The sequence below is a fragment of the Schistocerca cancellata genome, chromosome 7, assembly GCF_023864275.1.
Source record: "Schistocerca cancellata isolate TAMUIC-IGC-003103 chromosome 7, iqSchCanc2.1, whole genome shotgun sequence".
Taxonomy (NCBI): domain Eukaryota; kingdom Metazoa; phylum Arthropoda; class Insecta; order Orthoptera; family Acrididae; genus Schistocerca; species Schistocerca cancellata.
This window is the reverse complement of record NC_064632.1, coordinates 40,533,551-40,548,161: the sequence shown is the minus strand read 5'-3', so window position 1 is coordinate 40,548,161 and position 14,611 is coordinate 40,533,551.

Genomic DNA, 14,611 nt, shown 5'->3' with positions numbered 1-14,611 from the left:
TACTATGGGGACGTAGTGCAGACCGCCGCTTTGGCGTATGGTTCCATCGTTGCATTTGGTTCATCGCACGTCAGGTAGCTTCAACAAGATTATCATTAGTCATTCGTTAGACTGCCACTAGCGTGAGTTACCATCTTGTGAAGTGAATGCAACTCTTGGCTGCCTATCTCTTCGCTCGCGAAAATGTTTGTTGCCAGACCTTCCCAGAGGTCGATTCCTGGAGCACCGTCTGGATCAGTTGCTTGTTTTTTTAACTAACTTTTGCTATTGTATTTGCTGTTTTACAACAGGTTTCAAATTTTTTATAGTATTGCTGTTCCTGGTATGTAAGGCCTTCAGTAGTGATTGTGGTCGTTTGCCTTTTAAACCTTATTTATTGCCATTCCTGTCGTCTGATGCCGTCTGCTGTGTTTGTGGCGACCTGCCTTTAATATTTCGACACCTGTAATTTGTACGTTGCAGCGAGTTTTAAACAATTCTTGATTTATTGCTATTCGTGGCGTGTAAGGCCTTCAGCCCAGGTCACAGTGGTTTGCTTTTGAAAGTTTATCTGTAGTATCTGTATTTAATGGTGATTTGCTAAATTGTAATTGAATGGAAACACTATCATTTACACAGTTGTTTATTCCTTCATTAATAACATGTGGTATTTTTTATTTATTGTTGAGTCTGGAATTATTGGTTTAAAATAACTTGTGTGTAACTGTAAAAAACAACCAATAGTAACTGATTACGGCCCCGTCCACAATCGTAACCCAATCCTGCCTTCCCTTGAATACCAGGTTCCATTATTATCTGCAGGTCAAGAGGATCAACTAACAGCCACTCGCATACGGCTGTGGGTGTGTGACTTGTATGTTTGTTACGTAGGGAGGGCGTTCTTTTTTCTATTTTTCATTATTGTACAATGCATCAATGGAAAAACAAAAAAAATTAGGAAAACTGAAAAATAAAAAAAAATAAGAACAGCTGTTAAGGTGGGCATTTGCATAAAGCAGGAAATCCGGATATGAGTCCTGGTCCGGCAAAAATTTTCATTGTCATCATTCCATTATGCAGCTGGAGGTGGTTCATATTCACAACTGTGAATACATTTCGTGTCTCGCGTAGCAGCTGTTTGTCGCTGCAGTGCCTGTTCCTTCGGAAGTGCATGCATCCTCGAAGGAACATGGCGTCACACTTCATCAAAATACAGGCACTGCAATTTCGTATTATCTGTCTTAGTCTATACAACCTCCTTCTAAAATATTTACCATTCCTCCTGTATTTACTCGTTATGGATATGCAGGGCGTTTGCATAAGAGCGTGCAAAAATGTAGCAGGACGTAGAGAATGCTTCACTGAACAATGTGAGGTAGGGAAGCTGGGGTTGGAGAAGTCAGCTTAAGGAGATATGGAAGTAAACCTGTCTACTGATTTGTCTAGCGTTACTGTTTTCCGGCTTATTTACAACTTACATGCGTACAAGTTTACACGTACTGTGTTGTCTGTTTACATGTAGATTCTTTCTTTCCTGTAAGGAAACATGGAGGAAAAGCCTGTTTACTAGGAAGTAAGGATGAAGATTTTGTTTACTTTACTTGTCCGTAAGGTGGCTCATTGTCCCATTACAGAACGTGCTATAAATCAACAACAGGCCCATTAATTACTTGGTGCTATTCAGAAACGTACAGTATAATACGATGGAGCAGTACCTGTATAGTTTTGCATTAGCTCCATATTTAACAATCATATACAACCGTTAGCTCGACGAAAGATCCGCGCTCTATGACTGGAAAGTTGCACAGGTAACACCAATATTCAAGAAAGGTAGTAGGAGTAATCCACTAAATTACAGGCCCATATCGTTATCGTCGATATGCAGCAGGATTTTAGAACATATACTGTGTTCGAACATTATGAATTACCTCGAAGAAAACGGTATATTGACACACAGTCAACATGGGTTTAGAAAACATCGTTTCTGTGAAACACAACAAGCTCTTTATTCACATGAATTGCTGAGTGCTATTGACAAGGGATTTCAGATCGATTCCGTATTCCTTAATTTCGGGAAGGCTTTTGACACTGTACCACACAAGCGGCTCATAGTAAAATTGCGTGCTTATGAAATATCGTCTCAGTTATGTGGCTGGATTTGAGATTTACTGTCAGAGAGGTCACAGTTCGCAGTAATTGACGGAAAGTTATCGAGTAAAACAGAAGTGTGTATGTGAAATCTTATGGGACTTAACTGCTAAGGTCATCAGTCCCTAAGCTTACACACTACTGAACCTAAATTATCCTAAGGACAAACACATACACACCAATGCCCGAGGGAGGACTCGAACCTCCGCCGGACCAGCCGCAAAGTCCATGACTGTAGTGCCTAAGACCGCTCGGCTTATCCCGCGCGACTAAAACAGGAGTGATTTCAGGCGTTCCCCAAGGTAGTGTTATAGGCCCTTTGCTGTTCCTTATCTACGATTTGGGAGACAATCTCAGCAGCCGTTATCGGTTGTTTGCAGATGACGCTGTCGTTTATCGACTAATAAAGTCATCAGAAGATCAAAACAAACTGCAAAACGATTTAGAAAAAATATCTGAATGGTGCGAAAAGTGGCAGTTGACCCTAAATTTCGAAAAGTGTGTGGTCATCCACATGTGTGCTAAAAGGAACTCGTTAAACTTCAGTTACACGATAAAGCAGTCTAATCTAAAAGCCGTAAATTCAACTGAATACCTAGGTATTACAATTACGAACAACTTCAGTTGGAAGGAACACACAGAAAATGTTGTGGGGAAGTCTAACCAAAGGCTGCGTTTTATTGGCAGGACACTTATAAAATGTAACAGACCTACTAAGGAGACTGCCTACACTACGCTTGTCCGTCCTCCTTTAGAATACTGCTGCGCGGTGTGACGGAATACATCGAAAAAGCTCAAAGAAAGGCAGCACGTTTTGTATTATCGCGAAATATGGGAAAGAGTGTCACAGAAATGATACAGGATTTGGGCTGGAAATCATTAAAAGAAAGGCGTTTGTCGTTGCGACGGAATCTTCTCACGAAATTCCAATCACTAACTTTCTCCTCCGAATGCGAAAATATTTTGTTGACAACGACCTACATAGGGCGGAACGATCACCACGCTAAAATAAGGGAAATCAGAGCTCGTACGGAAAGATATAGGTGTTCATTCTTTCTGCTCGCTGTACGATATTGGAATAATAGAGAATTATGAAGGTGGTTCGATGAACCCTCTGCCAGGCACTTAAATGTGATTTGCGGAGTATCCATGTAGATGTAGTAGATGTAGAACTCACTGACATGGACTTTGTGTGTGGGGAAGTACGTTGCAATGCTCTCGCTGCTGACAGGCTGTCAGGGAATTATTCTTAACAGGCATCATCTGTCACGAGTGTTTATTTCTCTATATCGACGAATGCGGGAGACTGGTTCATTTTAGAGAAGAAACGAGGGAGCTGGCAACCGCTCGCACGCCCGACTTTGAAGAGGAGGTGCTGCAATGTTCTGCAGCGGACCCCACAGCAAGTAATCGTCCTATTATACGTGAAATGGACGCTGCACATACCAGCGTGTGGCGAGGACTCCACGAACAACACTTACACATATATCTCCCACAACGAGTCCATGCGATGCTTGTGACTGTCTTCGCTACATAGGTCGCATTATGTCAGTGGTTGCTCCAAAAATGGATTGATCGACCAGATTTCATCCAAATCGTCCTGTCTTCTGACGGGACCGCCTTCGATTGTGATGGTATTTTGAAGAGCAGGAATAGCCATGTGTGGGATGAGGAAAACTCTCACGCTGTAGTAGGGCCACATCATCAAGTACCTTCTGCTGTGAATATCTGGGCCGGCATTGTAGCTGACAATCCCACTGGGCCATATCTTCTACCTGGCCACCTGTACATGAGGTTCGCCCAAACAGGTTGTTCGTGGAAAGATGTGGATACAAGATGACGGTGCATCGCCTCACTTCAGTGTGGATGTCCACAACCATCTCAATACTGTATTTACTGGCCACTGGATTGGAAGGGTAGGTCCTATTCTATGGCCTGCAAGGCCATCAGACCTGAATCCCCTTCATTATTTCCTATGGGGATATCCAAAGTCACTTGTGTATGAGACCACAGTGAATACGGAGGTGGAATTGGTTGTCAGAACTGTAGCTGCCTGTGATGTGTTTCTAAACGCACCAGGGATATTTGTCAGGGTGCATCAGAATCTTGTTCGCCAATGTCATGCTTGCTTTGAGGTTGATGGCCGTCAGTTTCTGCACATTTTGTAAGATACAGTACAAATGGTACGTTCATTGTTCAGTTATGGTATTTGCAGTCAACTGTAACTAATGTAAGTAAAAAAGTACACGGTAATGTAATTTTATTCCTATTATCTCCTTAAGCTGGCTTTTCCGATCCCAGGCTCTCTGCCTCAAATTTTTCAGTGGACCATTGTCTGCGTCCTGTTAAGTTTTTGCACGCTCTTACGGAAATGTCCTGCATTTTTTGTGGCTCGTCTCAGCTGCCTCAATAATTATGAAACTTCCCCTTAGAAGAATTGTACACGACTTATATGAAACTTCCCCTTTCAACAATTATTCAAGACTGTGCTTAAACTGACACACAATATTTTTTAGCGCAACGCAATCTGACTTTCAGAAATCCCTACAAAGGAATGGCCCTAACTAACATTAACCTGTACCTTTCACAAATCACTTACTTCACCAAAATCTTCATTACTCGAACTACTACAATACAGCGAGCGCCACTACTGCCAGCTAAATAGAAGATTCAAACTACGGAAGTCACTAACTACTGATAGGGATAGTTAGCAAATGAAAGATTTTAATAGAGAACAAACACTGTATTTACCTTAATAGTATAAGATTGAGCCTTGGGGAACCCCATATGTGATATCTCAACTGTCAGAAGAAGCGTACCTGATCACATTATCCATTAGTTGACTATACCATCTATCCCATAAACCTCAGTATATGTAGGAGAACATTGTGATTAACAGAGTTAAATACCTTAGCTACGTAGCAGTAAATACCAACCATTGCTAATTTGTTACTTAACAATTATAAAATTTTGTGAGTGAACGTGTAAATGACATTCTCAGTAAAGCAACTCTTCAGAAATTCAAACTGTGATGTACTGCGGACATTATTGTTGCTCATGTGGGATACTATTCTAAAATACATCACCATCTAAGAAATTTTCGAAAATGATGTATGTAATGAAACAGGCCTGTAGTAACTGACATGTTTCCCATCACCTTTCTTACACATTGGTTTACCAATGGCATATTTCAATACCTCTGGAAAATTGCCAGGAGTTACTGATGCATTACATGTTTCAGATAGGACAGACCTTATTATGTGGGAACAAATCTTTAGTGCTTTGTTGGAAACACCAGGAAGTCCAGAGAAGTTTTTATTTTTGAGAGAATATAAAATTTCCTCAATTTCAGAAGGGACGTTGATGATACATGCATATGATTCAATTTTATGAGACTTGCTTTTTCAACATACTGATCAGATTTTCCTCTTTAACTGTTTGCCGGCCGAAGTGGCCGTGCGTTTCTAGGCGCTGCAGTCTGGAACCGCGAGACGCTACGGTCGCAGGTTCGAATCCTGCCTCGGGCATGGATGTGTGTGATGTCCTTAGGTTAGTTAGGTTTAACTAGTTCTAAGTTCTAGGGGACTAATGACCTCAGAAGTTGAGTCCCATAGTGCTCAGAGCCATTTGAACCATTTAACTGTTTGAACATATCTTTTCTCCTACATAAGAAATTATTGTTAAACATATTTGCTACCTGTGACACACCATTTTTACTCCTGCCGTTTTATTCAGTAGTGATTTTATCCTGCTCTTTGGCCAGTTGTCCTGTCTCTCGTTTCACTACTTTCCACATATCTCTTTAAGCCTGTTGTTGGAAACACTGATTTCTGACATAGTGTGCATGTTCCGCGATTATTTGATAACTTTTATTACCAATTTGCGTTCGTATAGGCCCACAGCATGATACAAACCTTCTAAAGACATTATATACGTGTATAAATGAATCCGAATCCGCCCATTTCGGCTGTAATTGACGTTATCAAGCTATCTACAAATAATACATAGCATTTTATCATTATTTAATGAATTTTTTTGTATTTACGTGTTATAGCTATATAGTCTGTCTACACGTTAGTACATTCGTCTAGATATTCTTGGCTTCCATATCATATCGGCGGCTACCGTCGTTTATTAAATTGCTGTCTACGTTTTGTGGTCTTTCTTTGTATTTTATCAAATTTTTGACAGCTTGTTGGCCCTTTTTCACACCAGTGGATGTTGTCCAAAGTATTTTTGTTTATGTTTATATGTTGACGAATTTGTGACAGCATATTTGACAGTTGCACCAACGATGCTGGATGGTTATATATATAGTAGTTCATAATATCCAGTATTACAAATTATCAAAACTCCGCCATCCCTCTCCCCACATCCACCACTGCTGGCGGCTCACCTCCAACTGCACAACGCTACGCGCTGTTCACATCCAGCTGCCGCTGCCCAACACTACAATGGCAGACAACAATGCAAACTAGCCACAGACTGCACACAGCACAGCTAGTAATTTTCATATAAAGCGCTACGTAACGTTGCCAATAAGAAAACATAAACAGCCTACTTACATAAAGAAAACATAAACAGCCTACTTACAATTATAGGGGGCTTAACCGGGCTGAATCGCATACTGCAACTTCACTCAGTTGGTTTCCAAGATGCTACTCCAGGAGGGTGTTAAATGAATGTGCGCAGCGGAAACAATACACGCTAAATGAAGATTTGGCCCTGTCTGACTACCCCCTGTAGCAGATCTTAGGATCTCTTAATCCTCTTTAACATATAAATTCCAACCTAAACAGAAATGAATGATTAAAGGAACTGATTATACTAAAATGATAAACGTTTTTGCTGCTTATACATTTATTGTTTATTAAAAACAATCTTTATTACAAATGTTTACATTTCCTAACTAAAATTACTGATCCATTGAACAACTCTGCCCTTTTATTATGACTGCAAGATCTAATATAAATAACGCGAAATGGCTGACATCATCTATGTACCAAACACAAGAGGTCACTACTTTTAAAGATGATCTACAATGGAGTGCAAAGTCAGTGGATATATATCCTGCGTGATCAGAGCTGTTTAGCCTTGTAGCCCCTAATAACCCAAAGCAAATAGCAGTATCACCGTATGTACTGCGTCCACTGTGTCGGAGTGGTGGTTCTCGTACACGTCTCCGACGATGGAAGAACTCCAGCCACAAAATACACTCTTTCAAAGAGTAGGACGGCTGAAAGCGGTGCTCTGACTACTATACAGGGCTATTACAAATGATTGAAGCGATTTCATAAATTCACTGTAGCTCCATTCATTGACATATGGTCACGACACACTAAAGATACGTAGAAAAACTCATAAAGTTTTGTTCGACTGAAGCCGCACTTCAGGTTTCTGCCGCCAGAGCGGTCGAGAGCGCAGTGAGACAAAATGGCGACAGGAGCCGAGAAAGCGTATGTCGTGCTTGAAATGCACTCACATCAGTCAGTCATAACAGTGCAACGACACTTCAGGACGAAGTTCAACAAAGATCCACCAACTGATAACTCCATTCGGCGATGGTATGCGCAGTTTAAAGCTTCTGGATGCCTCTGTAAGGGGAAATCAACGGGTCCGCCTGCAGTGAGCGAAGAAACGGTTGAACGCGTGCGGGCAAGTTTTACACGTAGCCCGCGGAAAATTGGCTCATGCCAGAACTGGAGACCGACAGCGCCGACGTCATCTTTCAACAGGATGGTGCTCCACCGCACTTCCATCATGATGTTCGGCATTTCTTAAACAGGAGATTGGAAAACCGATGGATCGGTCGTGGTGGAGATCATGATCAGCAATTCATGTCATGGCCTCCACGCTCTCCCGACTTAACTCCATGCGATTTCTTTCTGTGGGGTTATGTGAAAGATTCAGTGTTTAAGCCTCCTCTACCAAGAAACGTGCCAGAACTGCATCAACGATGCTTTCGAACTCATTGATGGGGACGTGCTGCGCCGAGTGTGGGAGGAACTTGATTATCGGCTTGATGTCTGCCGAATCACTAAAGGGGCACATATCGAACATTTGTGAATGCCTAAAAAAACTTTGAGTTTTTGTATGTGTGCGCAAAGCATTGTGAAAATATCTCAAATAATAAAGTTATTGTAGAGCTGTGAAATCGCTTCAATCATTTGTAATAACCCTGTAATACTGTCTTCTCCTCTCTGTGTTCTACAGACGAGAAACTAGAACTCCCAGCCACAAGGACGGAGTTCAGATAACGTCTCAACGTAATTATAGGCAGAAGAAGTGCTCTCAATCACTGAATGCCGCGTACTCAACAACTTCCAACCCGGAGGCGAAGCCCAGACTCGTATAAGTTCACAACAGTACAGTGCCTAGCCGTTCTAACTATAAAATCTCTTGAGAGCAAAGACAGCAAGTCCGTCTGTACCAACAAGAAGGTGATACTGAGCGACTGTCACACACAGGAGCTCAAAACGGAAGACTGCCTCTCTCCAGCGCTGGCTTCCCACCAAGGCTTGGCTCCCCACCCTCGTAATTCCGAAAACGAATCATATTCCGAAACCACGGAATGTTCTCCCTCTCTACAGATTTTTCCGAACGCCGACCAACCATATTTTAGTCTCTTGTCATCCAGCGCGGAAAGTTTGCGAGGAAAAAAACCTATACTCGTACAATGATGTGCTTCTGAGTAAAAATCCTTGGAAATAACCCAGCTTGCGTGGCTTCCGAGGTACCGCTTCTTCGTTCCTCTCACCTTCGTGCAAGATTTTCGTAGTTTCCGAAGTATACTCCTTCCGGTTCTGCTACAAAACCGGCTGGTCGCGACTCTATTGTGCTCCAGCGCTTAGGTGGTACGACGTCCGTCTTGCTATGAGGGCTGTCCTGAAAGTAAGTTACGATTGATCGCGAAATGAAAATCACAGTGAAAATCAGAAATGTTTCATTTGTAACAGTTAGCTACACCTTTCAGCTACTTCTCTACGTAGTCGCCGTTCTGATTCAGACATTCCAACTTTCCAGTACCCTCATCATAGGAGGCAGCCGCCAGTGCTTTCCGCCAATTCTCTACGCTGGCCTAAAGCTCGTTGTCTGTGCCAAAATGTTGTCTTCATAGGCAGCGGTTCGTTTGAGCAGAGATGAAACTCAGTGGGAGACATTTACGGGCTGTATTGTGGGTAACCAAACATTTCCAATTGAAACGATGCAGGAACATCTTCATTGCCCCTGCAGAATGAGGCTGACAATTGTCTTGAAGAAGAAACCGCACGACAGTTATGTAATGTTGGTTGCATAGCTTCAGGGGATAATTCTCACCAGGCCCTCGTACTTGGCGGGAGACACTATTTTCTATAACATCTTTACGCGCTCACTAAGAGCTCAGGAATGAAAAGAGCGACATAATTCTACCTAGAGTCATACTAGAGACACTGCCCAACACATCTTTGCAAAGCTTTATCGGATTTTCATAGTCGTTTCCATTTCGCGACCGATCGTAACTTACTTCCTGGACAGCCCTCGTATTTCCTGTGTTTAAGCAGGACCGACACACCTGTGTGGGCCTTCCACCCCGGGCTTCAGTTCCACCAACCGTTTCATTTCCACTGGCGTTCCAATCTCTACTAGTATAGGCAGTTTTTATAAAACAGACACTCTGTCACCTTTCATGCAATAAGCGTTAACAATTATTTGAAAGACGTACGTGACAATGTCAGCCTCCTTTATGTATTCATATATACGATGTACAACTTTACACATGATACCTAATTATGCTTGTAGATCACGGCAAAGTATGTGGATGAGTGCTTGTAAGGTGCGGATTTATAGCCACCTTTACAGGTTCACTCGGAAGATGCTCGGAACGTATGTGGTCGAAACATCAGTTGTACAAATAGAATTTCTACGGCTGCACGTTCGTAATCTAATGTGTCAACGAGCCCGGAAAACATCAGGAACCACAAATTAAGCCTGTTCTGTCCCGAGCTCTCTTCTCGTTTTCAGAAGGAATTAGGTCACACCGGAGAAAAGTGAGTACAGTCAGAACTGTCAGCCCTCGTGGCTGCGGGACATCCCTTATGTTTATGCGCGTCTGGTTCGCCACTGACGTGAAATAATTTCGTCTGCACCGCTGTTTACTCACCGCACGGTACATTAACTCTGATTAAAATTCTTTGTGTGTTACACATTGCGCATGCAAATTTGAGCCCTTCCCTTCGTTGCATATCTGCTGCTCCCTTATGGGAGTTAATGTACTGAATAAACATGAAATTCTGCTGAAGAGAGACACTGACAAGAGAAAAGAACTGCTTAATTCTGTACTCTGCGCATGTCACTCGCTGCGAAAGAAACTCGGGAAAAACTGAGGGTGCATTAAGAGACGTATTCTAATGGTCGGAATACGCTGGATACTGTTTTCCTAATACTTCTCTCAGTATTTTTATTTACAAACATAACTAATGCTTTTTTTTATTCGCGATGAGCTGACGATCCTTCCATATAATTCTACGCTACGCATTTACTTTTTAATCTCTGGAGATCAGTGCCGGCCACGAAAAGCGCTTCCCCGTTTTGGGCAGACGACATAGCTGTATACAAGCGAAACATTGTTGAAAGGTCTGCTGGCTGATTACTCCACAACAGAAGAAGCGAGACCGCCGAAACTAATCCGAGCTGATGAAAATTTCCGCACAGTTTTGCTTTAAAGACAGGTTACTTCCTGTCTCTGTGTTTCATAAGAGTGCCAGTTTCTCTGCTGTCGTCGAAAGTATTCTCTTTTTTTACTTGCCACTGTGGTCCTACCCGTCTTCTAACTGGTTATATGCGGTCCACCACCGCTCGTGGCAACCTCCTGATATCAGACTAGCACTTGCAACCTACGTCCATAACTATTTGTTGGATATATTCCAATCTCGGCCTTCTTCTACAGTTTTTACCCTCTAATGCTTCCTCTAGTACAGTGGCAGTTATTCACTGATGCATGAACACATGCCCTATTATCTTATCAGCGTTGTGCACATGGTCGTTTGTTCGCCGATTCTGTGGAGAGTCTTCTCAATTTCTTATCGGTCCATATATTTTTAACATCCTTCTACCGTACTCTATATTAAACGATTCGATTCTCTTCGTTTTACTCTCTGTCCATATTCTGTACTCATTAGGCAGTTCACTCCATTCAGTAGTTCTTGAATTAGCCTTCATTTTCATTGAGGATAGCAATATATCAGCCAATTTTATTGTTGATAATCTTTCACTCTGCATGTATAATTCGTCAGTTGATTCTTCCTTTTATTTCCTTCAGTGCTTCTCCGATGTACAGATTAAACCAGGACTTCCCAACGTGTGGTCCGCGGACCCCTTAGGGGTCCGCCGGCTCTTTCTAGGGGGTCCACGGCCACCTTTCCCCAAATCGTGTAAAATAATGAGTAAAATTAGTGAATTGTTGTTGTTGTGGTCTTCAGTCCTGAGACTGGTTTGATGCAGCTCTCCATGCTACTCTATCCTGTGCAAGCTTCTTTATCTCCCAGTACCTACTGCAACCTACATCCTTCTGAATCTGCTTAGTGTATTCATCTCTTGGTCTCCCTCTACGATTTTTACCCTCCACGCTGCCCTCCAATACTAAATTGGTGATCCCTTGATGCTTCAGAACATGTCCTACCAACCGATCCCTTCTTCTGGTCAGGTTGTGCCACAAACTTCTCTTCTCCCCAATCCTATTCAATACTTCCTTTTTTTTTGTATGTGAAAAACATGCGCACTTTTACTTCAGGTCGTATTCCCAAGCAGTGTTTGCGGTTCCTAAGTGAGAACGCAAACATAGTTTAGCACCGGAGAATGTGGCTTCTCTGATCGACTGTTTCGCAACATACGGGGGTCGTTTTTGCGCCGGCTCACGGCGCTAGAAGCGCTGAAACCTTTTACGCACGCGCGGAGCGAGCTTTGTCGACCAATCACAGCACTCGCTGGCACGTATGAGGCCCCAGGCATCATTAAATGTTAAACTTGCTTTGTCAGTGCACTACCTATTGCATAAGTCGATTTTTGACCAGTTTATTACTTCTAACATGGATCAGTGGCTGAAGTCAGGATCATTGAAGAATGGTGCAGTTTGTCCATCGCCTTCACAACAAGGGAAGTTTCCAGTTGAAATGAATGAGGAGGGAGGACGACCAAAGGAAGAACAATCGCAAGAAGCTCCACAGCCGGATTTATTTTGTGAAAACGCTGCAAGTACTCCATTGGTTGCAATATCATGTGGAAGTGGAATAACCAAGAAGCTTAAGTACAACGAAAGCTATTTAGAAATGGGCTTTATGGAGACAAAGGAGGGTACAGCTGTGTAATTTGTGCGCGAGTCCTTCTGAACAGTTCAGTGGTTCCAGTTAAATTGCGCCGTCATTTTGAAGGTACTCACCCGGATTTCCAGGCTAAAGACACCGATTTTTTCAAAAGGAAGAGTGCTGAACTAGCTGCTTCTCAGCATTGCATGAAAATTCATGCAAAAACAATTAATGAAAATTCATTAAAAGCTTCTTTCTTGGTTAGTTATCGAGTAGCAAAAAGAGGCAAAGCTCATACGATTGCAGAAAATCTCATAAAGCCGTGTGTTAATGAGATTGTTTCTTGCATGCTGGACAAAAGGGCAGTAAAGCTTGTATCTTCGGTGCCATTATCAAACTATACTGTCAAGAGACGCCTTGTTGACATGTCAAATGATGTGAAAGACACTCTTGTTTCTCGCATCCAACATAATTCATTTTCTCTGCAGAGAGATGAATCCACTGATGTTGCAGAATTAACGATTTTATTGGCTTTTGTCCGTTATGAATATTCTGGATGTTTTGAGGAGGACCTCTTATTGTGCAGACCACTACCTGCCAACACAACAGGTGCTGAAATATTCCGTCTATTGGATGATTTTTTTAAGGACCAACGAAGTTTCATGGTCTAATTTCACAGATGTGTGCACAGATGGTGCAAAAGCTATGACGGGTCCTACAGTCGGAGCAATAACGAAAATAAAAGAAAACACCAAGAATTGCAGCAGTAGTCATTGTGCTCTCCACAGATACGCTTTAGCTACGAAACAAATGCCTGTTTCGTTCAAGAAAGTTTTAGACGAATCCATTCAAACCATTAACTACACAAAATCGAGGCCGTTGAAGACAAGATTTTTCACAATAGTGTGTGAAGATATGGGCATCGTTCCCTGCTTCTCCACACAGAAGTGAGGTGGCTCTCACGTGGGAATGCACTCTCTCGGTTGTACGAATTAAGATTGGAAGTCTCAGCTTTCCTTTTGGAGCATAGCACCAAATTAGTAGACCTTATTAATGACGAAAATTGGTAGTGTATACTTGCCTATTTGTCAGGTATTTTCTCCAAAATGAACGAAATGAATATTTCACTCCAAGGGCAAAGTGAAACGAAAGAGATCACTGCTATCGACAAAGTTTGAGAATTCAAGAGGAAAATCAGTTTTTGGGCACAGAGTGTCGAGGAGGGGGAGGTCGAGTGTTTTCCTCTTCCCAAGGACTTTTTGAAAAACAAAACATTGGCGCTTGGGAAGAATTTGTTCATCAAATCCTGGAACATCTCCGAAGCTTGATGTCTGGGAAGCTGCAGAAATACGAATGGGTGGTCAACCCATTCACTGTATCCAAAAAGCCGAACATTCTATCATCAAATGAGTATGAGTTGTTGATAGAAATTGCCACAGACCCTACCTTGAAATCAAGTTTTGACATTGACAGTTACTCACACTTTTGGATCCGTTTGGATAACAATAAATACTACCCCGTTGTTGAAAAGGCAAAACGTGTTTGCCACAACATACGTGTGTGAATCTGGATTCTCGATCTATGCTGCCCACAAAACTAAGTACCGAAGCTGTCTAGATGTGGAACCAGACGTCCGTCTCCAGTTGTCAAGAATTGAACCCAACTTTTCAAAATTGTGTCAGCAGAAGCACCCTCAACCATCACAATAGGATCCCATTATTATTCCTACAGACTCATCTATAGTAAAGAAGAAAGCATTTTTCTTCGTAGATGCTTAGTGAACGTACCTGAACTATAGCTCTGTAGGAATTTTGTTTCTATCTATCATATCATTTACAAAATAATTATTAATTGAATTATGTTGGCATTGATATTTTTGTTACAAAAATTAAAATGATCTATAAAGCTAATTTCTTTTCTTTATACTATATTCCGTCCTCTCAGTTAAACATAAGGCCTCCCTATACTTCAATTACAATTAATTGCTATTATTATGACACTATATTGTGGCAACTGGCGGCTGCGAGCGTAAACAAATGAGGACTTCTCACGTGCCACCTTGTAAAAGGTAAACCTCCTCTGCCAGAATTGTTTCCTTTGAGAAAAAAAGTCTTACGTTCTGTTGAATGCTTTGTCTTCTTATATGGATATAAGAGAGTCTGTTTGTTTGTTTTCCTAATTTTTTCACAGTCGATGCTGACTTT